This window comes from Mandrillus leucophaeus, unplaced genomic scaffold (assembly GCF_000951045.1).
Source record: "Mandrillus leucophaeus isolate KB7577 unplaced genomic scaffold, Mleu.le_1.0 Scaffold148, whole genome shotgun sequence".
Taxonomy (NCBI): domain Eukaryota; kingdom Metazoa; phylum Chordata; class Mammalia; order Primates; family Cercopithecidae; genus Mandrillus; species Mandrillus leucophaeus.
In genome coordinates this window covers 1068998-1084005 of record NW_012101454.1, presented here as the reverse complement: position 1 = coordinate 1084005, position 15008 = coordinate 1068998, and the positions used below count along the sequence as shown (strand labels likewise).

The 15008-nt window shown below is 36.4% G+C and overlaps 1 pseudogene; it reads right to left on the bottom strand.

Annotated features, from left to right (window-relative positions):
- Positions 1 to 13477: 13477 nt before the first annotated feature.
- On the bottom strand, positions 13478 to 14154 carry LOC105535597 (annotated as a pseudogene).
- Positions 14155 to 15008: the final 854 nt, after the last annotated feature.

Genomic DNA, 15008 nt, shown 5'->3' with positions numbered 1-15008 from the left:
GTACGTCTCTAAGAGCTTGCTTTATGAATCTGTGTGCATATATATTTAGGATAGTTAGCTCTTCTTGTTGAATTGATCACTTTACCATTATGTAACAGACTTCTTTTCCATTTTGATCTTTGTTGGTTTAAAGTCTGTTTTATCAGAGACCAGGATTGCAACTCCTGTTTTTTTTTTTTTTTTTTTTTTTTTTTTTGGCTTTGCATTTGCTTGGTAGATCTTCTTCCATCCCCTTATTTTGAGCCTATGTGTGTCGTTGCACATGAGATGGGTCTCCTGAATACAGCACACTGATGGGGCTTGACTCTATCCAATTTGCCAGTCTGCGTCTTTTAATTGATGCATTTAGCCCATTTACATTTAAGGTTAATATTATTATGTGTGAATTTGATCCCGTCATTATGACCTTAGCTGGTTGTTTTGCCCGTTACTTGATGCAGTTTCTTCATAGCATTGATGGTCTTTACAATTTGGCATATTTTTGCAGTGGCTGATATTGGTTGTTCCTTTCTATGTTTAGTGCTTCCTTCAGGAGCTCTTTTAAGGCAGGCCTGGTGGTGACAAAATCTCTCAGCATTTGCTTGTTTGTAAAGGACTGTATTTCACCTTCATTTATGAAGTTTAGTTAGCCTGGATATGAAATTCTGGGTTGAAAATTCTTTTAAGAATGTTAAAATTGGTCTCCACTGTCTTCTGGCTTGTAGGTTTCTGTTGAGAGATCCTCTGTTAGTCTGATGGGCTTCCCTTTGTGGGTAACCCAAGCTTTCTCTCTGACTGCCCTTAACATTTTTTCCTTCATTTCAACCTTGGTGAATATGATGATTATGTGTCTTGGGGTTGCTGTTCTTGAGTAGTATCTTTGTGATGTTCTCTGTATTTCCTGAATTTGAATGTTGGCCTGCCTTGCTAGGTTGGGAACGTTCCCCTGGATAATATCCTGAAGAGTGTTTTCTAACTTGTTTCCATTCTCCCCGTCACTTTCAGGTACACCAATCAAATGTAGGTTTGGTCTTTTCACATAGTCCCATATTTCTTGGAGGCTTTGTTCATTTCTTTTAACTCTTTTTTCTCTAATCTTGTCTTCTCACTTCATTTCATTAATTTGATCTTCAATCACTGATATCCTTTCTTCTGCCTGATCGAATTGGCTATTGAAGCTTGTGTATGCTTCACAAAGTTCTTGTACTGTGGTTTTCAGCTCCATCAGGCCACTTAGGCTCTTCTCTACACTGGTTATTCTAGTTAGCCATTTGCCTAACCTTTTCTCATTTTTAGCTTCATTGTGATGGATTAGAACATGCTCCTTTAGTTTGGAGAAGTTTGTTATTACCGACCTTCTGAAGCCTACTTCTGTCAACTCATCAAACTCATTCTCCATGCGGTTTTGTTCCCTTGCTGGAGAGGAGTTGTGTTCCTCTGGAGGAGAAGAGGCATTCTGGTTTTTGAAATTTTCAGCTCTTCTGCCCTGGTTTGTCCCCATCTTTGTGGTTTTATCTACCTTTTTTCTTTGATGTTGGTGACCTACAGATGGGGTTTTGGTGTGGATGTCCTTTTTGTTGATGTTGATGCTATTCCTTTCTGCTTGTTAGTTTCCCTTCTAACAGACAGGCCTCTCAGCTGCAGGTTTGTTGGAGCTTGCTGGAGGTCCATTCCAGACCCTGTTTGCCTGGGTATCACCAGTGGAGCCTGCAGAACAGTAAATATTGCTGCCTGATTCTTCCTCTGGAAGCTTCATCCCAGAGGGGCACCCACCTGTATGAGGTGTCTGTTGGCCCCTACTGGGAAGTGTCTCCCAGTCAGGCTACATGGGTGTCAGGGACCTACTTGAGGAGGGAGTCTGTCCGTTAATGGGGCTTGCACACCCTGCTGGGAGAATGACTACTCTCTTCAGAGCTGTCTGGCAGAGACCTTTAAGTATGCAGAAGCTGTCTGATGCTGTTTGTTCCGACATGCCCTGCCCCCAGAGGTGGAATCTAGAGAGGCAATAGGCCTTGCTAAGCTGCGGTGGGCTCCGCCCAGTTTGAACTTCCCTGCCACTTTGTTTACACTGTGAGCATGGAACCACCTACTCAAGCCTCAGCAATGGCAGATGCCATTCCCCCCTACCAATCTCCAGCGTCTGAAGTGGATCTGAGACTGCTGCACTAGCAGTGAACAAGGCTCTGTGGTTGTGGGACCTGCTGAGCCAGGCACTGGAGGGAATCTCCTGGTCTCCTGGCTGCAAAGACCATGGGAAAAGTGCAATATTTGGGCAGGAGTGTACCATTCCTCCAGGTACAGTCACTCATGACTTCCCTTGGCTAGGAAAGGGAAATATCCTGACCCCTTGTGCTTCCCAGGTGAGGCAACGCCCTGACCCAGGCCAGTGTTAGACTCCTAAGCTCAGGCAATCTGCCCACCTCAGCCTCCCAAAGTGTTGGGATTACTGGTGTGAGCCACCCGACCTGGCATGGTCTAACTTTTTATGCCTATGTACTGCAGCATTCAGATATGTCTTGATGTTAGGCAGTTTCATTTCTCCAACTCTGTAATTACAAAATTATGCTGACTTTTATAGATCTTTTGCTTTTTCAGATACACTTAAAGTCATTTTAGCAATTTCTACAGAAGACTGGTTTTGATTAGGATTACACTGAATCTATTTGTAAATTTGTGGAGAACTGAATCTAAACATTTAATCCTGCTATCTGTTAGCAAATATTTATTTATTTGATTTTTCTTACCAATGTTTAGCACTTTTTAGCTATAATTCTTTCAGTTATTTTGCTAAATTTATTATTATTTCATGTTTTGGGATGACAATTATTGGGATGACAATTATGGTATTGTTTTATAAATTTTATTTTATTTTTCTTTTTTTTTTTTTTGCTAGTATAGAGAAATATTGATTGTTGTTATCTTGATTTGGGTCCTACTACATTGCTAATTTTACTTAATAGTCCTAGGATCTCTCTGAGGATTCCTTAAAATTTTCTGCATAGATGATCATGTTATCTATGAATGAAGCAAGATTTACTTCTTTATTATCAATTTGTATGCTCTTATTTCTTTTTCTTGTCTTTTTGCACTGTGTATTTCTTTGTGAGAGAATATTTAATTCGAATCTTAATTTCTCAAATATATATAGGGCTTTTTGGCTACCTGTCTTCATGAGTCTATTTGTAAATTTGTGCTTTTTGACAGAAAAGTCCTCAACCAGTTTGGCTTTTCTATCTTTTGGGGGGGCTATTTTGTGATTTGTGTGTTTCAAGGAACTTGTTCACTTCATGTAGGCTATCAAAATTATTGACATGCATTTTAAAATAATGTTTTATTATTTTAATGATGAGAATCTTTAGCCATTTCTCTTATGTCTGATGTAATCCGAGTCATCTTTTCTGTTGCTCTTCACTCTAGCTAGAGTTTAACTATATTAATCTTTTCAGAGATCAGCCTTTTGTTTAATTTGTTCTATTTTTCTCAGTTTTAAAAAATTGATTTCTGCTATTATCATTTTTCACTCGCATTAGGTTTAATTTTGGTTTTTATAGCTTCTTAATGGGGAATCTTAGACAATATATTTTAGAACTTCTTTTTTGAAGTAATTGAGTTACAGCTCACAAATTTTATGTTTTATTTCAGTTTTCTTTTAATTCACATTTTATAATTTACATTGTGATTGTTTTGGATACATATTTATTTGGATCTGTGTTATTTAATTTCCAAATATTTGGGCATATTCTGGTATTTTTCTATTATTGATTTCTAATTTAATTCTGTTACAGTTAGAGGACATAATCTGTAATTTATAGGAACTGTTTTTATAGGTATAGTAAATGCTTTATCTTGACAAATGATTCATTTATGTTTGAAAAAGCAGATATTCTGCTGGTGTTACATGGAGTGTTCTGTGTCAGGTCAAATTGGTTTATAATGTTTTGTTACTATATTCTATACCTTACTTGTTTTATTTTTAATTGTTCTACCAATTACTGAGAAAGTTATGTCAAAATCTCTATTACTATGCATTTGTTTATTTTACTTTATAGTCCTGTCATTTCTTTGTTTCATGTACTTTGGTTTACTATTTCTGGCAGTCTTCATTTTTTTGTGTACACCCAATGTCCATGTGGTAATGTATTTTTTGTTTGAAATACTTTCTCTAACATTTCTTACAGTGTAGTTCTTCTGGTAACCAATTCTTGTAGCTTTTTGTTTGTCTAAAAAAGTTTAATACATTTTTCTTCATTTTTGAAGATAATTTTGCTAGGTGGATAACTTCAGATTGACTGTATTTTTCTTTCAGTATTTTAAATATGTCACTTCATTTTTTTTTTTTCTGACTGACTTTATTTATGACCAGGAGTGTCTATTCATTCTTATTTTATATCCTTGAGAATAGAGAAACAAAGAAGGTAAGCCTTATAGCTCACTGCCTGGAGAGAGTTTCCACTTTGTAGCATAGAGATGCTGATGCCAAATAGAGCCCAGTTGTGTTACTGAGTTAAGGAGACAAAGTTGAAAGTTTGTGTTGGCTGCCACAGAAGCTATAATTCTCAGGACATAGTGTTAAAGAAAATAAGGCTGCCAAGGAAAAGAGTTCTGTAGAGGTGCAGATGGGTTTTCTTAAGTCTTTGACTGAATAGTGATCTGTGCATGCATGTGAGAAAACTACTAAAGCTGAGGAAGAACCACCATACAGGAGTGGGCACAGCAATCCGTAGAGTGCACATAAAGGTGGGAATTCTTTATATTCTAATCACTGGAAGTAAAATGTCTTTCTAATAAATGGGCATCAAATACAATTCTCAGAAGTACATTGCTTCTGCACAAGGGCCAAATTAGCCTCCAACTAAAGGCTGTTCTGTACCCTTATTAATGAAGCATTAAAATTAAACCTTGAGAAGTTCAAACTAATTCCAAGTAATCTACCTGACCCCAAATCTTTAAAGAGATATCTTAAAAATATAAAACAATGTAAAAACACACAATTTCTGGCATTCAATAAGAATTATCAGACATGTAAAGAAGTAGGAAAAAAATAATTCATAACCAAGGGAAAAATCAATTAATAGCAAGTGACCAAGAAATGACAAAGATGATAAAATTAACAGAAAAGATACTATACAGCTATTATAAATTCATTACATATATTAAAAAAGTAATCTGTCATGCAAATAATGAGGGATTAATGAAAGATTTTTTACAAAGACCAAAGTGAACTTCTAGAAATGAAAATATGTGAGATAAAATATAAAGTGATGACAGTATTAGACAAATAATTGAGGCAGAAAATTAACAAAGGACCTGAACTCAGCGTTAGGCCAAATGGATCTGATAGACCTCTACAAAGCCCTCCACCCAAAAACAACAGAATATACATTCTTTTCATCAGCACATGGCACATATTCTAAAATTGACCACATAATTGGACATAAAACAATTCTCAGCAAATGCAAAAGAAGAGAAATTATACCAAACACACTCTTGGGGCACAGTGCAATAAAAATAGAAATCAAGACTAAGTCACTCAAAACCATACAGTTACATGGAAGTTAAACAACATGCTCCTGAATGACTTTTGGGTAAATAATGAAATTAAGTGACAATAAAAATAGAAGTCGAGACTAAGAAAGTCACTCAAAACCATACAATTACATGGAAGTTAAACAACATGCTCCTGAATGACTTTTGGGTAAATAATGAAATTAAGTGACAATAAAAATAGAAGTCAAGACTGAGAAAGTCACTCAAAACCATACAATTACATGGAAATTAAACAACGTGTTTCCTTTTATTTTGGGTAAATAATAAAATTAAGGAAGAAATCAAAAAGTTTTTTGAAACTAATGGGAACAAAGATACACAATACCAGAATCTTTGGCACACAGCTCAGGCAGTGTTAAGAGGGAAATTCACAGCACAAAATATCCACATCAAAAAGTTAGAAAGATCTCAATTAACAACATAACATCACAACTGAAAGAATTCAAGTAGCAAGAACAAATCAACCCCCAAACTAGCAGAAGACAAGCAATAAACAAAATCAGAGCTGAACTGAATTGAGACCCCCACAAAACCATTCAAAAGATCAACAAATCCAGGAATTTGGTTTTTGAAAACATTAATAAGATAGATGGACCACTAGCTAGACTAATAAAGAAGAAAAGAGAGAAGATCCAAATAACCACAATTAGACATGACAAAGGGAATATTACCACTGATCCCACAGAAATAAAAATAACCATCAGAAACTACTATGATCACCTCTATGCACACAAACTAGACAACCTGGAAGAGATGGATAAATTCCTGAACACATACACCCACCCTCCCAAGACTGAACCAGGAATAAATCGATTCAATGAACAGACCAATAACAAGCTCTGAAATTGAATCATTAATAAATAGCGTACCAACCAAAAAAAGTCCAGGACCTGATGGATTCACAGCCAAATTCTACCAGATGTATAAAGAAGAGCTGGTAGCATTCCTACAGAAAGTATTCCAAAAAACAGAGGAGGAGAGACACCTCCCCAACTCATTCTATAAGGCCAGCATCATTCTGATACCAAAACCTGGCAGATATACAACAACAAAAAAAAATTCAGGCCAATATCCTTGATGAACATCTATGCAAAAATCCTCAACAAAATCCTTGCAAACAGAATCCAGCAGCACATTAAAAAGCTAATCCACCATCATGAAGTAGGCTTCATCCCTGGAATGCAAGTTTGGTTCAACTTACACAAATCAATAAATATGATTCATTACATAAACAGAACTAAAGACAAAAACCATGTGATTATCTCAATAGATGCAGAAAAGGCTTTCAATAAAATTCAACACTGTTTCATGTTTAAAACTCTCAATAAACTAGGTATTGAAGGAACACATATTCAAAATAATAAGAACCATCTATGACAAACCTACAGCCAACATATTGAATGGCCAAAAGCTTGAAAACTGGCACAAGAAAAGGATGCCATCTCTTACTACTCCTATTCAACATAGTATTGGAAATCATAGCCACAGTAGTCAAACAAGAGTTGACTACTCTGGCTATGAGAAAAATAAAAATCATCGAAATAGGAAGAGAGGAAGTCAAACTATCTCTGTTTGCAGATGACATAATTCTATACCTAGAAAACCCAATAGTCTCATCCCAAAAGCTCCTTAAGCTGATAAACAACTTTAGCAAAGTTTCAGGATACAACATCAATATACAAAAGTCACTAGCATTCCTATACACCAACAGCAGCCAAGCTGGGAGCCAAGTCAGAAAGGTAATCCCATTCACAATTGCCACAAAAAAGAATAAAATACCTAGGAATACACTTAATCAGGGAGGTGAAAGATATCGACACTAAGAATTACAAAACGCTGCTCAAAAAAAAAAAAAAAAATCAGAAAAGACACAAATTGAAAACATTTTATGCGAATGTATAAGAAGAAATAATATCATTAAAATGACCATACTGCCCAACTAATTTACAGATTCAATGCTATTCCTATCAAACTACCAAAGACATTCTCCACAGAACTAGAAACCAAACCAAAAAGAGCCCAAATGAACAAGACAATTCTAAGCAAAAAGAACAAAGGTGGAACCATCATGTTACTGCACTTCAAACTATACTACAGTGCTAGAGTAACCAAAACAACATGGTACTGGTACAAAAACAGGCACATAGATACCAATGAAACCCCAAAGTATAAAAACACTGGAAGACAACCTAGGCAATACCATCTTAGACACAGGAACGGGCAAAGATTTCATGACAAAGACACCAGTAGCAATCACAACGAAAGCAAAAACTGACAAGTGAAATCTAATTAAATTAAAGAGCTTCTGCACAGCAAAAGAAACTCTCAACAGAGTAAACAGACAACCTACAGAATGGGAGAAAATTTTTGCAAACTGAACATCTGACAAAGGTCTCACATCCAGCATCTATAAGGAACTTAAACAAACTTACCAGAGAAAAACAAACAACCCCATTAAAAAGTGAACAAAGGACATGCACAGACACTTTTCAAAAGAAAACATATATGCAGCCAACAAATATACGAAAAAAGCTCAATATCACTGATAATTATTAGAGAAACACCAATCAAAACCACAATGAGATGCCATTTCACACCAGTCAGAATGGCTACTACTAAAAATTCAAAAAATAACAGATGCTGGTGAGGTTGCAGAGAAAAGGGAATACTTATACACTGTTGGTAGGAGTATAAATTAGTTCAACCATTGTGGAAGACAGTGTGGCAATTCCTCAAAGAACCAAGACAGAGCTACCATTTGACCCAGCAATTCCGTTATTGAGTATGGACTCAGAGGAGCACAAATCATTCTATTATAAAGAATAGAATGTATGTGTATGTGTATGTTCATTGCAGCACTATTCACCGTAGCAAAGACACAGAATCAGCCTAAATGCCCATCAGTGACAGATTGAGTAAAGAAAATGTGGTACATCTACACCATGGAATACTGTGTAACCATGAAAAAGAACAAGATCATGTCTTGCGGGAACATGGATGTCACTAGAGGCCATTATCTTTAGCAAACTAACACAGGAACAGGAAACTAAATACCTTGTGTTCTTTCTTTTAAGTGGGAGCTAAATGATAAGAACTTATGAACACAAAGAAGGAAACAATAGGCACTATGGTCTACCTCATAGTGGAGAGTGAGAGAAGGGAGAGTAGCAGAAAAGATAACTATTGCAAACTGGGATTTATCCCTGGATGACTAAATAATCAGTGCAACAAACCCCTGTGACATGAATTTACCTGTGTAACAAACCTTCACATGCACCTCCGCACCTAAAATAAAAGTTAATAAAAAAGAGAAAAAATATAAAATGATTAGGATTAAAGTGCAACAGAAGGGATTCGTGAATCTGAAGATATAGCAGTAAAAATATTCAAATAAAACCGATACAAAGATCAAAAAACAAATGAAGCTATGTCAGTGATCTGTGGTGCAGCATCATGCAGTCTAGTGTTGTGCCATTAGAGAGGGTTTGACCAAAAACAAAGTGAAGAAATAACTTTAACATTTTCCAAATATGAGGAAAACTATAAACCTATAGATCCAAAGAAAAATCTCCACAAAATACTCAACAAACTTCAAGCAGAAGAAACAAATAAAACCTTAGGTAAATTACCCATTGCAAGCAAAGTATAAAAATGTCAGAATATTTCTCTTTAGGAGTACAAGGCAGATGATAATGGAGACTTCTTTTTACAGTAAAGAAAGAAAAAAGAAAAGCTAGTCTAATATTATATGCCCAGAAAAAAAATATATCTATTTTAAATATCTAGTTAAAATAAAGACTGTTCTGGCATGTAAAGTTGAGAGAATTAATCACCAAGCAACCAGCTCTATATAAAATGATAAATGAAGTCCAAAAAATGTTGGTATTAGATAGAAATTTGAATTTCTACAAAAATGAACATCTGAATGGTAAATATCTAGGCAAATATAATCATTCTTTTTTAATGCCAGAATACTTATCACATTCTTTATTATTGAATGCTGGAATACGTCTGTTCTAATGCTCAGCTAGTATTTCTTTGCTAAGTAATCATTTCTTTTATTATAACATTTCAAGCCTTTCAGGAATGTTTTCTTCTACTTTTTCTTAAATTGTTTTAAAATTACAGCAATACCAATTATAGATGGAATCACTGTTATCTAATTTTTATGCCTAGCATCATCTTACTTTATATGTTAATTCTTTTCCTTTTCAGTTTATAAAATTTATGTGCAATTTTCAATTTTCTTCTCTTACTTAAGGAAAGTTTTCTGTAATTTTTTGTTTTTAATCATACTTTAAGTTCTGGGATACATGTGCAGAACGTGCAGGTTTGTTACATAGGTATACATGTGCCATGGTGGTTTGCTGCACCCATTAACTTGTCATCTACATTAGGTTTTTCTCCTAATGCTATCCTTCCCTTAGCCCCCAACCCTCGACAGGCCCTGGTGTATGATATTCCCTTCCCTGTGTCCATGTGTACTCATTGTTCAACTCCCACCTATGAGTGAGAACATGTGGTGTTTGGTTTTCTGTTCTTGTGTTAGTTTGCTGAGAATGATGGTTTCCAGCTTCATCCACGTCCCTGCAAAGGACATGAACTCATCCTTTTTTATGGCTGCATGGTATTCCATGGTGTATGTATGCAAGATTATCTTTATCCAATCTACCATTGTTGGGCATTTGAGTTGGTTCCAAGTCTTTGCTATTGTGAATAGTGCTGCAGTAAACATACATGTGCACATGTCTTTGTAGTAGAATGATTCATAATCCTTTGGGTATATACCCAGTAATGGGATTGCTGGGTCAAATGGTATTTCTGGTTCTAGAACCTTGAGGGATCACCACACTATCTTCCACAATGGTTGAACTATTTTACACTCTCACCAACAGTGTAAAAGCATTCTTATTTCTCCACATCCTCTCCAGCATCTGTTGTTTCCTGACTTTTTAATGATCGTCATTCTAACTAGCATGAGATGGTATCTCATTGTGGTTTTGATTTGTATTTCTCTAATAACCAGTGTTGATGAGTATTTTGTCATGTTTGTTGGCTGCATAAACGTCTTCTTTTGAGAAATGTCTGTTCATATCCTTTGCCCACATTTTGATGGTTTTTTGTTTGTTTTTTTGTTTTGTTTTGTTTTGTTTTGTTTTGAGATGGAGTCTTCCTCTGTAGCCCAGGCTGGAGTGCAGTGGTGCCATCTCAGCTCACTGCATCCTCCCCACCCCTGGTCCCGGTTCAAGCAATTCTCCTGGCTCAGCCTCCTGAGTAGCTGGGATTACAGGCATGCGCCACCATGCCCAGCTAATTTTTCTATTTTCAGTAGAGATGGGATTTCACCATGTTGGCCAGGCTAATCTTGAACTCCTGACCTCGAGATAGGCCCACCTTGGTCTCCCAAAGTGTTGGGATTACAGGCAGGAGCCACTGCATCTGGCCATTTGTTTTTTTCTTGTAAATTTGTTTAAGTTCTCTTGTAGATTCTGGATATTAGCCCTTTCTCACATGGAGAGATTGCAAAAATTTTCTCCCATTCTCTATGTTGCCTGCTCACTCTGATGATAGTTTCTTTTGCTGTGCAGAAACTCTTTAGTTTAATTAGATCCCATTTGTCAATTTTGGCTTTTGTTGCCATTGCTTTTGGTATTTTAGTCATAAAGTCTTTGCCCATGCCTGTGTCCTGAATGGTATTGTCTAGGTTTTCTTCTAGGGTTTTTATGGTTTTAGGTCTTACGTTTAAGTCTTTAATTCATCTTGAGTTAGTTTTCGTATAAGGTGTAAGGAAGCGGTCAGTCACATTTTTCTGCATATGGCTAGCCAGTTTTCCTAACACCATTTATTAAATAGGGAATCATTTCCCCATTGCTTGTTTTTGTCAGGTTTGTCAGTGGATGGTTGTAGATATGTGGTGTTATTTCTGAGGCCTCTGTTCTGTTCCATTGGTCTATATATCCGTTTTGGTACCAGTACCACACTGTTTTGGTTACTGTAGACTTGCATTATAGTTTGAAGTCAGGTAGCATGATTCCCGCAGTTTTGTTCTTTTTGCTTAGGATTGTCTTGGCTATAGGCACTCTTTTTTGGTTCTATATGAAATTTAAAGTAGTTTTTTCTAATTCTGTGAAGAAAGTCAGTGGTAACTTGATTGGGATAGCATTGAATCTATAAATTACTTTGGGGAGTATGCCCATTTTCATGATATTGGTTCTTCATATCCATGAGGATGAAATGTTTTTCCATTTGTTTGTATCCTCTCTTATTTCCTTGAGCAGTGGTTTGTAGTTCTCCTTGAAGAGGTTCTTTACATCCCTTATAAGTTGGATTCCTAGACATTTTATTCTCTTTGTAGCAATTGTGAATGGGAGTTCACTCATGATTTGGCTCTCTGTCTATTGTTGATGTATAGGAATGCTTGTGATTTTTGCACATTGATTTTGTATCCTGAGACTTTGCTGAAGTTGCTTATCAGCTTAAGGAGATTTTGGGCTGAGACGATGGGGTTTTCTAAATATACAATCATGTCATCTGCAAACAGAGACAATTTGACTTCCTCTCTTCCTGTTTTAATACCCTTTCTTTCTTTCTCTTGCCTGATTGCCCTGGACAGAACTTCCAATACTATGTTGAATAGGACTGGTAAGACAGGGCATCCTTGTGTTGTGCCAGCTTTCAAAGGGAATGCTTCCAGCTTTTGCCCATACAGTATGATATTGGCTGTGGGTTTGTCATAAATAGCTCTTATTATTTTGAGATATGTTCCATCAATACCTAGTTTATTGATAGTTTTTAGCATAAAGTGGTGTTAAATTTTATTGAAGGCCTTTTCTGCATCTGTTGAGATAATCATGTGGTTTTTGTCATTGGTTCTGTTTATGTGATGGATTACGTTTATTGATTTGCATATGTTGAACCAGCCTTGCATCCCAGGGATGAAGCCAACTTTAACGTGGTGGATAAGACTTCTGATGTGCTGCTGGATTTGTTTTGCCAGTACTTTATTGAGGATTTTCACATCGAAGTTCATCAGGGATACTGCCCTGAAATTTTCTTTTTTGTTATGTCTCTGCTGGGTTTTGGTATCAGGATGATGCTGGCCTCATAAAATGAGTTAGGGAGGAGTCCCTCTTTTTCTATTGTTTGGAATAGTTTCAGAAGGAATGGTACCAGTTCCTCTTTGTACCTCTGGTAGAATTCAGCTGTGAATCTGTCTGGTCCTGGGCTTTTCTTGGTTGGTAGGCTATTAGGTACTTCCTCAATTTCAGAACTTATTATTGGTCTATTTAGGGATTTGACTTCTTCCTGGTTTATTCTTGGGAGGGTGTCCAGGAATTTATCCATTTCTTCTATATTTTCTATTTTATTTGAGTAGAGGTGTTAATAGTATTCTCTCATGGTAGTTTGTATTTCTGTGGGATCAGTGGTGATATCTCTTTTATCATTTTTTATTGTGTCTATTTGATTCTTCTCTCTTTTTTTCTTTATTGGTCTAGCTAGTGGTCTATCTATTTTGTTAATCTTTAAAAAAAACAGCTTCTGGATTCGTTGATTTATTGAAGGGTTCTTTGTGTCTCTATCTACAACCATGAAGCTTTATCCTGTAAGTACCCAAATGTTGAACCAATCCGTACCATCTCCTTTTTCCACAAAATACAAGATCCTATACAATCCCTGTTATAGGAACCACTAGGAAGGAACATGTAGTTGTAAACACATAGTTAAAAGGCTTTCGGATTCAAATTCATCAGAGTACTAATTTTCCTAAGCATGTTTTGATACAGGCTATTGGGACACTTGTCACATTGTTCAAATGCCCAATGGTAAGACTTCTGATGAAATCAAACAGGTCACATTAAATCAACAGAATATCTTAGAAATAAAGCCAATAGGACTAAATCCAAAACAAATCACATGAAGTACCTCATGTACAATACAATACAAACCTAGTTTAATAAATAAAAGAAGCGTAGGTGACTGGATTCTGGGAGAACATCCAGTTGCTGATGGCCTCTTCAGGTCTAATGGTGCAGCCATGAAGTTTGTAGCCATCTTGTCTTATTAATGTCATGGTGCCAGGCTGCACCCCAACAGCAGCTGTTACATGACAGATGAGTTCATGCTCTTAGGGGTCATATTTGTCACTAATGGGTGACAGCTTCTCCAGGTCATGCTTGGCAAACACATTTTTCAGCTTTGCTTCTAAAAGTGACAGCCCTCGGAAGACCTTCTCCAGAGTGAGCTTCTGGTTCCCAGGTTCTGATTCTTCAGAAATCCATTGTGTAGTCTTCTCCAAAATGTCAGCCACCTATCTTGGCATCTTCCACACATCTCTCAGTTTGCCTCCTTGTGTTTTCACAATCAGCTACAGCTCTCTGCTATCTCATGGTTAAATCCTGGACTTCCTTCTCCAGTTTAACAGCTTTACCCTTAAGGCTGGTTTGGCAAGAGAGGGTCCAGCTCACCAGGAGGGTCCTCAGAACAGCAGTCCACACCAGCAGTTATCTGGGTAGCAGTGCTGAATGGAAACGGCCATCCCTTGCTCTCCCACGCGGCACTGGAGGCCAGTAGGCGCTGCACCTGGTGCCTGCCCGCCCACAGCAACCATACGGCCATGTTCCCGACTTGGGCTGACGGAGGCAGCACACGCGCACTTGCCCTGTAATTTTATCTTTACAATTTTCTGTTACTTTAAAAAACACTGCAACACTAATTTTGTGTATGTGGAAAGTCTGTTGTCTAAGTTTTATACATAGCATCTTCTCACTCTTGTCTCTGTAGTCTCATTTTATTCTGTAATGTTTTTCAAATCTTTATAAAATTAATTTTTTTTATAATAGATATTATTTAAGGGTAAAATAAATTTAAGTTATATGCTCTCCTTTACTTTGTTCTCCTTGTATCATTATTTATGAAACTTGGAGCCTCAAATGTACATGTGGAAAGTCTCTGTAGATTCATGTTAGGATTGAAATTTTCTTGGTGTATAAACTTTCAACAAAATATGGGAAAGCAACCAACTAAGTTTGCATAAACTGTCTTTTAGATCACATATCTTTCTTTCCTTTTATAAGTGATATCTCATTAGTTAATTCAATAAATTTTTATTGAGACAATTGTATTTTACACATTGATAATGCAGATATGAAAAAAATCAGACAAGATCTCTCCCCTTGTGACTGTTAGAATTTATTGGCATGTTTATGACCATGCTTATGTCTTTTGTAGTAATATGAACATGTGACAATATACATTCAATTCTATTTTTCTCATTTGAAGTTAAACAAAGTTCCACTTCTGTATTTCTAATTAAAGTCCCACTTCTCTATTTCCTTTCACCTCTGCACGATGGATCTCTCCCTTCTTCTAAGATATTATATTGTTATTGTAGCAATGTGCAGGCCTTATTTTGTACTTTCAATTTAATTAATCAATGTGCTATCATAGCTTTCATTTTGCATTTTATAGTCATTTCTGAACAT